The 12,443-nt window shown below is 43.6% G+C and overlaps 1 protein-coding gene across 6 annotated transcripts in view; it reads right to left on the bottom strand.

Annotated features, from left to right (window-relative positions):
* NUMB (NUMB endocytic adaptor protein) overlaps window positions 1-10,551 on the bottom strand; it is a 127,678-nt gene extending 117,127 nt beyond the window's left edge. For 3 of the 6 annotated variants that reach the window (XM_073552674.1, XM_073552680.1, XM_073552675.1), the window contains exon 1: window positions 10,390-10,550. The gene's annotated coding sequence lies outside the window, so the exon portion shown is untranslated. Of the gene's footprint in view, window positions 1-10,389 lie in introns of all 6 variants that reach the window. The other 3 variants (XM_073552678.1, XM_073552676.1, XM_073552677.1) reach the window with 2 other exon arrangements.
* Between the last annotated feature and the right edge of the window lie 1,892 nt (window positions 10,552-12,443).

The raw sequence follows: 12,443 nt of genomic DNA, 5'->3' as shown, positions 1-12,443 counted from the left end.
TGCCCAAGAACACTTGCTTCTTGATAACCTTGTAGAGTAACCAGGCTGTCAATCGCTCACTCTTCCAGTTAAATGATTTTCTCAAATTAAATAAACTGCTAAAAATACAAGTTAAAAAACACTCCTAGTCATAAAAAAATAAAAGACTTCGAAAACCGTTTCAGGAAACTCAAAACTTGAAAGAAGGAACATTTTCTGAAGTGGTTGCCTCTTGAAATACTTGTTGACCGCTCCTGCTGGTATTTCAGGAGCTTCTGCTGACATCATGTTGACAAAGCAGCAGCTTCTCTTCCGCTCTGTTGAGGTCATGCTGATTGACAGCCAGCTCCCGAACAGTGGGAAGCCAGCCGTCAATCAGCATGACGTCAGCAGTCACTGTCAACAGAGCAGAAGAACAGCTGCTCTGATTATGTGGAGCAGAGAATCACTGTCAGGGACCACTCTGTGCCACTGGCTAGAACAGGCAGGGAGCGCCACTGAGGAGATCGGGGGCCGTCAGAAGGTGAGTATATCCCTATTTTTTTATTATTTTTTTTACATCCTACCTTTTACTATTGATGCCGCATAGGCAGCCTCAATAGTAAAAAGTTGGTCACACTTGTCAAGCACTATGCCTGACGAGTGTGACCAACCCGTCAATCACTTTTCCAAGCGATGCTTCAAATCACTTGGAAAGCGCAAGCATTCTGCAAGCTAAAAACGCTTGTGTTTTGCGGGAAAACGCATGCAAATTCAGCATGCGTTTTACCCATGGCAGGGAGTTGCAGAAATGCTGTGGACATTTCTGCAGCATTTCTGCCATGTGGGCACTTAGCCTACGTCTTAGCATTTGGCCAAATCTGAGCAAAATATGTAGCTCTATCCACTTCACAACTCATCCTGCTGCTTCCATTAGCACCACACTTGCTCATGGCAAAAAATTGCCTCAACCACGGCTGACAAATGATGAGATATGCTTGGGATCATGGATCTTTCCTTTTTTTCTTCATACTCTTCTCTCCTCCATTTCATTCTAGTACAAGTCATCTTAAACTGAGTTCACACGTCTGTTGTACATGTCCATATAATGTGTATAGTATAAATATTTTTTATTTGTTTGATTTTAAATGGATAGCACACACCCATAGATCATCATTGATACACACGTCTATTTGAAACATGACAATCGCCAACTCTAGTCGGCGAGACTCGGCAGGTCTTATTCACATCCGATTTGCAGATCGTTTTCTGCCATTAAAGTATATAGAGATCATGGTAAAAGGAAGACACTTTACTTCGGTGCATCATCAGTTTTTGGCTATGTGCACACGCTGCGGACTGGTCTGCGGATTTGTATCTGCGGAACCGCAGGTAAAATGACCTGCGGATTGGCCTGCGGTTTATCACCTCTACAATGGTGATGGTAAACCGCAGCAGAATGCGCAGAAAAGTAACATGTCAATTCTTTCTGCGGAGTCAAAACCGCAGCTTTTCCGCCGTTAAAAATCCGCAGCATGTGCACAGCAGATTGTAAATCACATAGGATAACATGCTACTGTACACTGTCTGCAGAACTGCTGCAGATCCGCAGATGCCAAATCTGCAGCGAATCCGCAGCGTGGGATGTAAGGGTGAGTGGACACAGTGCGTATTCAGCTGTGAATATTTCCGAGCGGATTTGCAGGTAAAACCGCAAAGTAATAAACCACCCAGAGACTTTAACCCCTTCCTGACATGAGAAGTACTATCCCGTCCATGGGACCCGAGCCCCTATGCCCATGGACGGGAAAGTACGTCTACCGCGATCAGCGGCGCCCACGTGGTGAGCGCCGCTGATCGCGGCCGGGTGTCAGCTGATTATCACAGCTGACACCCGGCACAATGTGTCAGGGGCGGTCACGGACCGCCCCCGACACGTTAACCCCTTGCACACCACGATCAAACATGATTGCAGTGTACCGGAGGTTAAAGGGAAGAATCGGCAGGGAGGGGGCTCCCTCTGTGCTTCCCTGAGCCCCCCACGGCAGCGCAATGTGCAGCGCTGCTGCCGGGGGCTCCTTTCCTGCAGGCCCCCGAATCCAAGATGGCGACGGAGGCCTTCGGGGGCCTGCAGGAAGCTGGCTTCCTCAGTGCCTGCAAAGCGCAGGCATGAGGAAGCCTTCTGCAGTGCCTGTGACAGATTGCTGATCTGTCACAGTGATCTGTGATGTGACAGATCAGCGATCTGTCACACGACAGTGATGTCCCACCTGGGACTATTTAATAAAGAAAAGAAAAAAAAAAAGTGTTAAATTAAAAAAAAAAAAAAAAAAAAAAGAAATCGCCAAATAAATTAGAGAAAAAAAAAAAAAAATATATATATATTCCCCCAAATAAATCCATTTTTTAGAAATAAAAAAAAAAAAAAAAAACAATAAAAGTACACATATTAGGTATCGCCGCGTCCGTAACGACCCGCCCTATAAAACTGTCCCATTTGTTAACCCCTTAAAAAATAAAAATAAAAAACGAAGCAAAAAATAATGATTTATTATCATACCGCCAAACAAAAAGTGTAATAACGCGCGATCAAAAAGACGCATATAAATATCCATGGTACCGCTGAAAACGTCATCTTGTCCCGCAAAAAACGAGCCACCACACAGCATCATCCGCAAAAAAATAAAAAAAGTTATAGCTCGCAGAATAAAGCGATGCAAAAATAATTATTTTTTATATAAAATAGTTTTCATTGCATAAAACCGACAAAACATAAAAAAACGACCTAAATAAGGTATCGCTGTAACCGTACTGACCCGAAGAAGAAAACCGCTTTATCAATTTTACCGCACGCGGAACGGTGTAAACGCACCCCCCCAAAAAAAATTCATGAAACGCTGGTTTTTGTTTATTCTGCGTCCCAAAAATCGGAATAAAAAGCGATCAAAAAATGTCACGTGCCCGAAAATGGTACCAATGAAAACGTTAACTCGTCCCGCAAAGAATATGACCTCACATGACTCGGTGGGTCAAAATACGGAAAAATTAGAGCTCTCAATATGTGGTGATGCAAAAACTATTTTTACAATAAAAAGCGTCTTTTAGCGTGTGACAGCCGCCAAACATAAAAACCGCCATAAATAGTAAATCAAACCCCCCGTTATCACCCCCTTAGTTAGGGAAAAATAATAAAATAAAAAAAATGTATTTATTTCCATTTTTCCTTTAGGGTTAGGGCTAGGGTTAGGGCTAGAATTGGGGGTTTCCACTGTTTGGGCACATCAGGGGCTCTCCAAATGCAACATGGCGTCTGATCTTAATTCCAGCCAATTCTGAGTTGAAAAAGTCAAATGGTGCTCCTTCCCTTCCAAGCTCTGCCATGCGCCCAAACAGTGTTTTACCCCCACATGTAGGGTATCAGCCTACTCAGGTCAAATTGCAAAACAATTTTTGGGGTCCAATTTCTCCTGTTACCCTTAGGAAAATAAAAAATTGGGGGCAAAAATATCATTTTTGTGGAAAAAAATGATTTTTTTATTTTCACGCCCGAGCGTTATAAACTTCTGTGAAGCACTTGGGGGTTCAAAGTGCTCACCACACATATAGATAAGTTCTGTGGGGGGCCTAGTGTCGAAAATGGGGTCACTTGTGGGGAGTTTCAATAGTTTAGGTACATCAGGGGCTCTCCAAACGCACATGACACCCGCAGACCATTCCACCAAAGTCTGCATTCCAAAACGTCACTACTTCCCTTCCGAGCCCTGACGTGTGCCCATACAGTAGTTTTCTCCCACATATGGGGTATCAGCATACTCGGGACAAATTGGACAACAACTTTTGGGGTCCAATTTCTCCTGGTACCCTTGGGAAAATAAAAAAAAAAAATTGGTGACTAAAAGATCATGTTTGTGGAAAAAATACGAATTTTTTATTTTCACGCCCGGGCGTTATAAACTTCTGTGAAGCACTGGGGGGGTTCAAAGTGCTCACCACACATCTAGATAAGTTCCTTAGGGGGTCTAGTTTCCAAAATGGTGTCATTTGTTGGGGGTTTCCACTGTTTTGGTACATCAGGGGTTTTCCAATCGCGACATGATGTCCGATCTCAATTCCAGCCAAAAACGTCAAATGGCGCTGCTTCCCTTCCGAGCTCTGCCATGCGCCCAAATAGTGGTTTACCCCCACATGTGGGGTATCAGCGTACTCAGGACAAATTGCACAATAACTTTTAGGGTCCTGTTACCCTTGGGAAAATAAAAATTGGGGTGAAAAGATCATTTTTGTGGAAAAAATATGATTTTTTAATTGTACCGCTGTAAGTTATAAACTTCTGTAAAGCCCTTGTGGGTTCAAAGTTCTCACCACATATCTAGATAAGTTCCTTGGGGGGGGTCTAGTTTCCAAAATGGGGTCACTTGTAGGGGGTTTCCACTGTTTAGGTACATCAGGGACTCTCCAAACGTGACATGGCGTCCGATCTGAATTCCAGACAATTTTGCATTGAAAAAGTCAAACGGCGCTTCTTCCATTCTGAGCTCTGCCATGCGCCGAAACGTCGTTCCCCCCCACATATCAGGTATCAGCGTACTCAGGACAAATTGCACAATAACTTTTGCAGTCCAATTTCTCCTGTTACCCTTGGTAAAATAAAAAAATTGAACCTGAAGTATTTTTTGTGTGAAAAAAAGTTAGATGTTCATTTTTTTTTTTTTTAGATATTCAAAAAAATTCCTGTGACGCACCTAAAGGATTAATAAACTTCTTGAATGTGGTTTTGAGCACCTTAAGGGGTGCAGTTTTTAGAATGGTGTCACTTTTGGGTATTTTCTATCATATAGACCCCTCAAAGTGACCTCAAATGTGATGTGGTCCTAAAAATAAAATGGTGTTGTAAAAATGAGAAATCGCTGGTCAACTTTTAACCCTTATAACTTCCTAACAAAAAAAAATTTTGGTTCCAAAATTGTGCTGATGTAAAGTAAACATGTGGGAAATGTTAGTTATCAAGTTTTTTGTGTGCTGTATCTCTGTGATTTAAGGGCATAAAAATTCAAAGTTGGAAAATTGCGAAATTTAACATTTTCGCCAAATTTCCGTTTTTCTCACAAATAAACGCAAGTTATTTGAATGAAATTTTACCACTAACATGAAGTACAATATGTCACGAGAAAACAATGTCAGAATCACCGGGATCCATGGAAGCGTTCCAGAGTTATGACCTCATAAAGGTACAGTGGTCAGAATTGTAAAAATTGGCCCGGTCATGAACGTGCAAACCACCCTTGGGGGTGAAGGGGTTAACCAAACGTGGCCCTGTGACTACATATCATATACACACACCTATGTGTCATCAGTGTACAGCACGCATTTTGTACATGCTGCTGATAAACTGACGTCTGTGGGTTGTTCACACAGACACGGTCCGTGTGAAAAACCTGATATGCGACCCACCATTGAATACAATGGGTGTGCGCACGTCTGTATTTGTGGCCCGGAGGGTCTGTGCACACGTTGCGGATCCGCAGCAGATCTGCAAGTGATGTACAGTACCATTTTAGCCAATGTAAAACAAAAACGCAGTGCACATGCTGCGGATTTTTCCGCGGATTTGAATCCGCAGCATGTCACTTCTTTTGTGCGGAATCCGCAGCGTTTTGACACCTGCTCCATTAAAGGAATCCGCAGGTGTGAAAACGCAGGGGAAATCCGCACAAAATCCACAGGAAATCTGCACTACATCCACAGGTAAAACACAGGTCATTTTACCTGCAGATTTAGCAAAATCCACACAGGAAATTCCACAGCAGAGTCCGCAACGTGTGCACATACCGTTAAGATACGGACATGTTAAGGGAAACTTACAAAGTCCACTCTAAAAGCAGAAAAAGCAAGCCACATTTTTCTGCTGCACTTTAGGCTACACTCACATACGCGTATCTATGTTTTGTTGTCTGTGTATAGACGGCATTTTCTGGACCAGCTAATGGTCTCCTGAACAGAACACAACAGCAGTATAAATATCTACAAGGCTGCAGAGTTAAAGGAAATCTGTCACCCCTTTTTTGAGATATCATATAATGATATCATTCAATTGTATGTCACATAAGGATTCTCTTAGTACTTTTGCTTCCCCCTGACCCCGCACCTTTCATGCATAAATACCTTTTTTTTCATATCGATTCAGATGTATGTAAACTGCAGCTGTCCGGTCCACTGGGCGGGGCTTATTCACCTGCTCCCCCTCCCCCTCCCTGTCTTGCTCTACGCATTTCTTCTTGTGTAGAGCAAGCCAGGGAGGGGGGAGCAGGTGAATAAGCCCCGCCCAGCGGACCATGGCAGTTTACATACATCTGAACCGATATAAAAAAAGGTATTTATGCATGAAAGGTGCGGGGTCAGGGGGAAGCAAAAGTACTAAGAGAATCCTTATGTGACATACAATTGAATGATATTATATGATATCTCAAAAAAGGGGTGACAGATTCCCTTTAAGTCAGGATACCCACAACCTGTTGTGGCATTGTGGAACAGGTATGGACTGAGAAAAGTGGATAGCCGTGCAGTTAGGCCTGTTTCACACGTCCTGATATTTCCGGTACCGGAGATGTCTGTGTGTGTAATACTTGTACCACATCAGTACCACACTTACCGGCTCCTACGAAGTAGCGGTAAAGTTAGCGCTGTTCCCCGGCACCAGGTGGTGAAGGCTGCTCTCATCATTGTCCCTTGTTCTGCTGGCGATCAGTGTGAGCAGGGGAGAATGATGAGACATTCAGCTGATAACAGTGAGAGCAGGAGGCTGAGGGAACTATTACTCCCATCAGCCTACACCTGCTGTGTGACTTTTTCTCACGGTGCTGAGTTCTCCGCAGTTCAGCCCGACTGGGTACACAGCCTTAGTGACCTCGATGAGGTCACTGCTGCTCACAGTGTTTCTCAGCCAGGACAGTAACACCTTGGCACAGTCTACGTTGAAAGCGATTTATCCCCAGACATGGAATACGGCATGGGACATTGTTGGGTTTTTTTTTATTTTTGTTTTAATACTGGAGACATTTGCCTCAATGGAATGGGTGTTAGGTGAGTATAACTGTTTGTTATTGTTAACTAAAAATGGAAAAGTGTTTTTATTTCAAATAAAAGACTTTATACTCGCTGTGCATTTATTTACCATACAAAACTATAGGATCAGTAACGAATAGATGTATTATAGAAGCCTCTCCATTATTAACCCGTTGCCTTGATGTCAGTCAAAAAAAAAAAATAAATAAAAAAATAGAGGACATCAACCCCACAAATATGAACCTTACTTGCCATCGCTACAGGGCAAGTGGGAAGAGCAGGACAAAGCACCAGAATTGGCGCATCTAGTAGCTGCGCCTTTTCTAGGCGGCTGCGTGGGTCCTTTTGTTCTCCTAGAAAAGCACGCCAAGGACTCGTTCTTCAAATAGATAAAAGTCCCAGTAGCAGGACTTGTGCCATAGATGTCCAAGATTGTACAACCTCCCAGTTCACTCTTTATGTGACTTACCTGCAGGCCGGTGACATCGGCTCTGTTTAACACCAGAGTTCCCATAATGCATTGATCACTGGTTATAGAAAAATCAGAAACTGTTGTTCTGTCCAATATATGATAAAACATTGGATAATTAAAGTACAGCTTAGTAAAGCACAGAACCTACAAAGACATTTCTCAATTTACGCAATGTGGCAAACTCCAAGTTTTCTCCACAGTGGAGTTTTCTTTTAAGAGACATGACCTTGAATCCAATCTTGGAATATTCCACAGGTAGAAAGTCAAGTCCAGGAATGACATCACTTTCCTATACAAGTCTTCGCAGTATTCAGGAACGTCAGGTTTCGTTTCCTACTGCATCTCTTATCTAAGGTACTTCATGTAACATGGAAGTTACAGTAGGTGATACACACATTGCAAATAGTTAACAATGAGGAGCCCAAGTGCATGCGCGCACACAGGCCATGGAGCAGAAATAGGAAGCTCATACTGTACCTTCATATGTCGCAGGATTTGTACAGAGGCATTTATGGCCCTTTTAACCTTGGTTTCCTACGTATAGCCGCTTCTGGGAAAGCTGAGGACCAATATGGCCGGCGGTCGCAATTAGGTCACGGCAGGTCATGTGGCTGAAGATCTCAGTATACTGGCAATGAAGGTAAATGGATTCACATTGCAACCCAAAATGAATCTAACTTTGCGCAGCTTGCTGGTAACAATGCAATTCCATTCTCTAGTACAATGTTTTGCCAAGAGCAAAGTAGTGGTGAAGCCCAAGCCTTAGGGTCTTTAAAGGAAATCTTTAAGTATGTTATTAATATGCAATCTGATAGCAGCATAATGTAGGGACAAAGACCCTGATTCCAGCGATGTGTCACTTATTATTACTGCTGCACCCAGTAAACTAACATCATACTTTTGTCTGCTGCAGATCTAGCAGAGCTCAGAAGGCTGAGTTTTCTATAACCCTGCCCACACCACTGATTGGAAGCTTTCTGCCTATACACAGGAACCTGCCAATCAATGCTAGGGGTGTGGTTGAACCAGGAGTCATCTAGTTCTTTAGTGATAATCTCCTGCTGATAAAACACTGATTTTATTGAAACTACAATACACAGCCTAGTAAGGGTCAGCCTTGGAATCAGGCTCTCATCTCCTACATTAGGCTATTTCTCAGATTACATAGTATACACACGACAGATATCGCACATCAGTCCCATGCATCCGAGGCTCTAGAAAAAAGGTCCAAGCCTAACTTAGGCAGTATGAGCTCAGAGTGTTAACTACAGTCTGGGGTCATAGGTCGCCCACAAAATCCAGTAAACATTTTGACTGACAGCTTGCACCAGTCTTGAACCATGCGCTCTTGGACGCCGCATCTGAGAAGTGCAGTACCACTGAAGCCGATTGGGAGCCAACAGGTGCTCCAGGATCCCGGCCCTCTACAGATCAGTGCACAAGAGCTTGTCAGCACTGCACATGTTCAACCACAGCTGCTAGACTACAGAGTAGGACGGTTCCCTAGGAAACGAGCTGTAAAATTGATTCTTTTTATTATGTACAGTACAAAATAAAATTGTGGTACCATGTTAGACAGAAAAATAGATGTAAATACTTATGTCTCCCAAAAAAATTGAGAAAAAGTATTCAAGGTGTGATAGGACTGAATTTGACACCTGGGTTCATGACTCATTACATGAACACAGTTCACACCTCCACAAGAAGGTCTTCAGATCTCTAATAGAACACTTGGTCCTCATCTGCATGTGTAACAAAAACCTTAATTTGATTTCCTTGGCCTGTCTAAAGCTAGCATCATCTCATGTCCTGTTGTAATTCCTATTTAAATGTTGCCATCTTTTCTCAGTAATTCACCTTGTAATATAGCCTGATGAAGGGGCCTTTTGAGCCATGAAAGCTAGCAAACAATTTCTCTGGTTAGCCAATAAAGGTATCACTCCTTGAATACTTTTCTCAATTTTTTGGGAGACATAAGTATTTACATCTATTCTTTTTATTGAGAATGTAGTGGAAAAATTGTATTGTTTTCTCCCATCTAGTAGATGGAAAAATACACCAGGTTCAAACATCAGTATCTGTAAGCGAAAACCAGGAGCAGAACAATCAGAGGAAAAGTAGAAAAGAAACATCACCCCTTATGGATTTTCACCCACTTTTGACTTTGGCTTACAAATACTGATGTAAAATACTGACAGTGTGAACGTGGCCTTAGAGGGAATCTCCAGAGTGCCCCACATATTATACAATACGGAGTCTTGCACATTGTCAGCGAGTCACACCTTGTCCCCCATCACTATGGGGAGCAGCCGCCAACTAGGAGAGCCTTTTCCTTGCTCATGGACCTCTGGATGGCTCTCACAGTTGCTCCCCAGCATTGGCAACTGGATCCTCCCCGTAGGTCTTCCCGGTTAAGGTATATAAAGGGGGGCTCAGACGGGTGATCCGGCAGGGGACAAGCACTGTATCCCACCCGTAAGGTAATACCACACTTGTGGGCGCATTATTACACGCCAGGACTGGCCACACACATACTGGCACAGCCATAGTACCAGGGGGCCACACCGCCTCCATGCCACCACCCAGACCAGTCACCAGGCTCCACCACTGGTGCCCATATACAAGGGGGCACAGCAGGGCCGGGCACAACTCGCCCAGAGTTACCACAGACTTTGCCAACTTCATACAACACTGAGATGTCAGCCATGATGCTATCACTGGCAGGACACTGCACGGGCACACAGCACCCCAACTGCCCTGCCCACCGCGGGGCATGTCACGTGACAGTGATGAGGAAACCTTAGCACACAAGTGCGTGGCTCCCCTCCCAGGTGACACAGCGGTCCTCGCTGCTGACCGTGAGGGGGGAAATACACAGAAAACCGCCAGGAACTCACCTGAGAGGCGACGGTGACGTCCTCCCAGCCCCGGTCCGCAATCCCCAGTTCTCAGGTCTCTCTCACCTGCCCGGGTACAACCAAACCCAACAGCTCACAAGCGTTCAGGCACCACCCAATCAGAGCACCGCCTACGAAACGAGACAAAGCCGCGATTGGCGCATTGCCCTGTCCTTCAATCACTATAACCCTCCCACAACACTCCTCTACCTTAAGTCCCGCCTACACACTCCGTAACTACCAGACCCGCCCCCTCCGAGCCGTGATTGGTTACTTTAGCAGGAATTTAGCGCTCATTGGCTTACGGAGGAGACTATCAAAAGTTCGACGAGGGAGCGAATTTCCGCTGTGTCGTGTGGGGTTTGGTTGAGCTGCGGATAAGCTACACCCGCATGAGGGCGGAGCCTCAGCTCCCTGGTTTCTGGACGGGCTGACACCGTGAGGGAATCTTTGCAAAATATTTGGCATGAAAAAAAAACTTTTTTTTTTTACGTAGTTCCTTCTGACCATTTCTTTTTGCATTTTATTGTCCTCACTTTGTAGGAGCCATAACTTTATTTTTTACTTTTTTAGTAGATTATTATTATTGGGATACAATGTATTTGTCCGCAGTGTTGTTTTGGGGGTAACCTAGAACTTGGTAACAAACTTTTACTAACGCTTTATGGAACGAAACCTAACAAAACAGCAGATCTGGTGGGGTTCCCCCCCCCTTTTTTCATCAGACGCCATTCGCCACGATGCACACATAAAGGGTTAGCTATGTTCCGTGCGGCGATTGCAAATTTATAAGGTCTTAGTGGGTTTTTTTGGGGAAAAAAAATTATTTGGTTTTTGTGTCAACCCCCGAGAGACTCAAGTATTTTGATTTTCCGTTAGCGGAGCTGTGTGACCATTTTTTTTTTTTTTTGCGTAACAAACTGGTTTTTATTGGTGCCATTTTGTGATATTTTTAATCACTTTTTATTACACTTTTTAGGAGGCACAAAGAAAAAAAAACATTTTTTTTAACACCGTTCACTTTGCTGGTGCTAGGAAATCTTTCAGGATTTGTGATAAATCTGTGCTAAGAAAAGAAAAAACAACAAAAACGCGTCGTGTGCACATGGCCTGATTGCCCCTGTCAGTCTTTATAACGACAAATCTATATCGGATTCTTTTATGTTTGCCATACATTTTTTTAAAAAATATTTATTTTTTTTAATGGGGGGAGAGGGTGGTAGTGCCATGCTTTGATACCATTATTTGTCTATTTTTCCAGCATATGTAGTTGTAGGAGCAGGGCTTTTCTTTGCTTTTACCATTTTTGGATACATACCATTTAATACTTTAATTATTTTTTTTGAAGGGGTAGGTAGCATGAACAGACTCACATTAAACATGGAATAGGTTTTTGTTTTTTTTTTATGGATATCGTTGTGCAGTATAATTGAAATGATAAAGGTAACCTGACAGCTGATACTTTCTGCGCGATCCACAGGCCGCATGTATCTGACACTGGCTGCAGGATCTAAGACGCACATGTTTGACATTCCAGTGTTTCATAGAAAAAAAAACATAGTTTTAAAGCCACAACGGCACAGTACACCAGTTGAACAGGCAGGTCCCCCCTGGCAGCTTCTCCTCGCCCAATCGCTTGCAGGCCCCATTTACTTGAGGATGGTATGGAGTGGTCCGGGATTTATCGATACCATATAAGCGGTGTAATTCTTCCATTACTTTTCCCAGGAAGCACACACCTTGGTCTGAATGGATCCGTTGGGGGCAGCCGTATACTTGAATAAAATTCTTACAAATCGCGTAGGCGGCCGATTCCGCAGTTTGATCTTGGGTAGGGGTTACCACGGCAAATTTGGTAAAATTGTCCACCATGACTAGACAATGCTCAAACCCCAGGTGAGCGAGACCCATGGTTAAATAGTCTATCATTAAGTGTTCTAGAGGTGCTGCTGTTACTATTGTTTGTACTGAAGCCTGGTGGTTTAGTTAACTCACATAGGTGGCATGCACGGCAAACTTCTTCCACTGTGGCTTGCAAGCGGGGATAGTAGGCC

This window comes from Dendrobates tinctorius, unplaced genomic scaffold (assembly GCF_039654945.1).
Source record: "Dendrobates tinctorius isolate UK_male_01 unplaced genomic scaffold, ASM3965494v1 ptg000194l, whole genome shotgun sequence".
Classification (NCBI taxonomy): domain Eukaryota; kingdom Metazoa; phylum Chordata; class Amphibia; order Anura; family Dendrobatidae; genus Dendrobates; species Dendrobates tinctorius.
The sequence above is the reverse complement of the archived record's forward strand: the minus strand, read 5'-3'. Positions and strand labels throughout refer to the sequence as shown.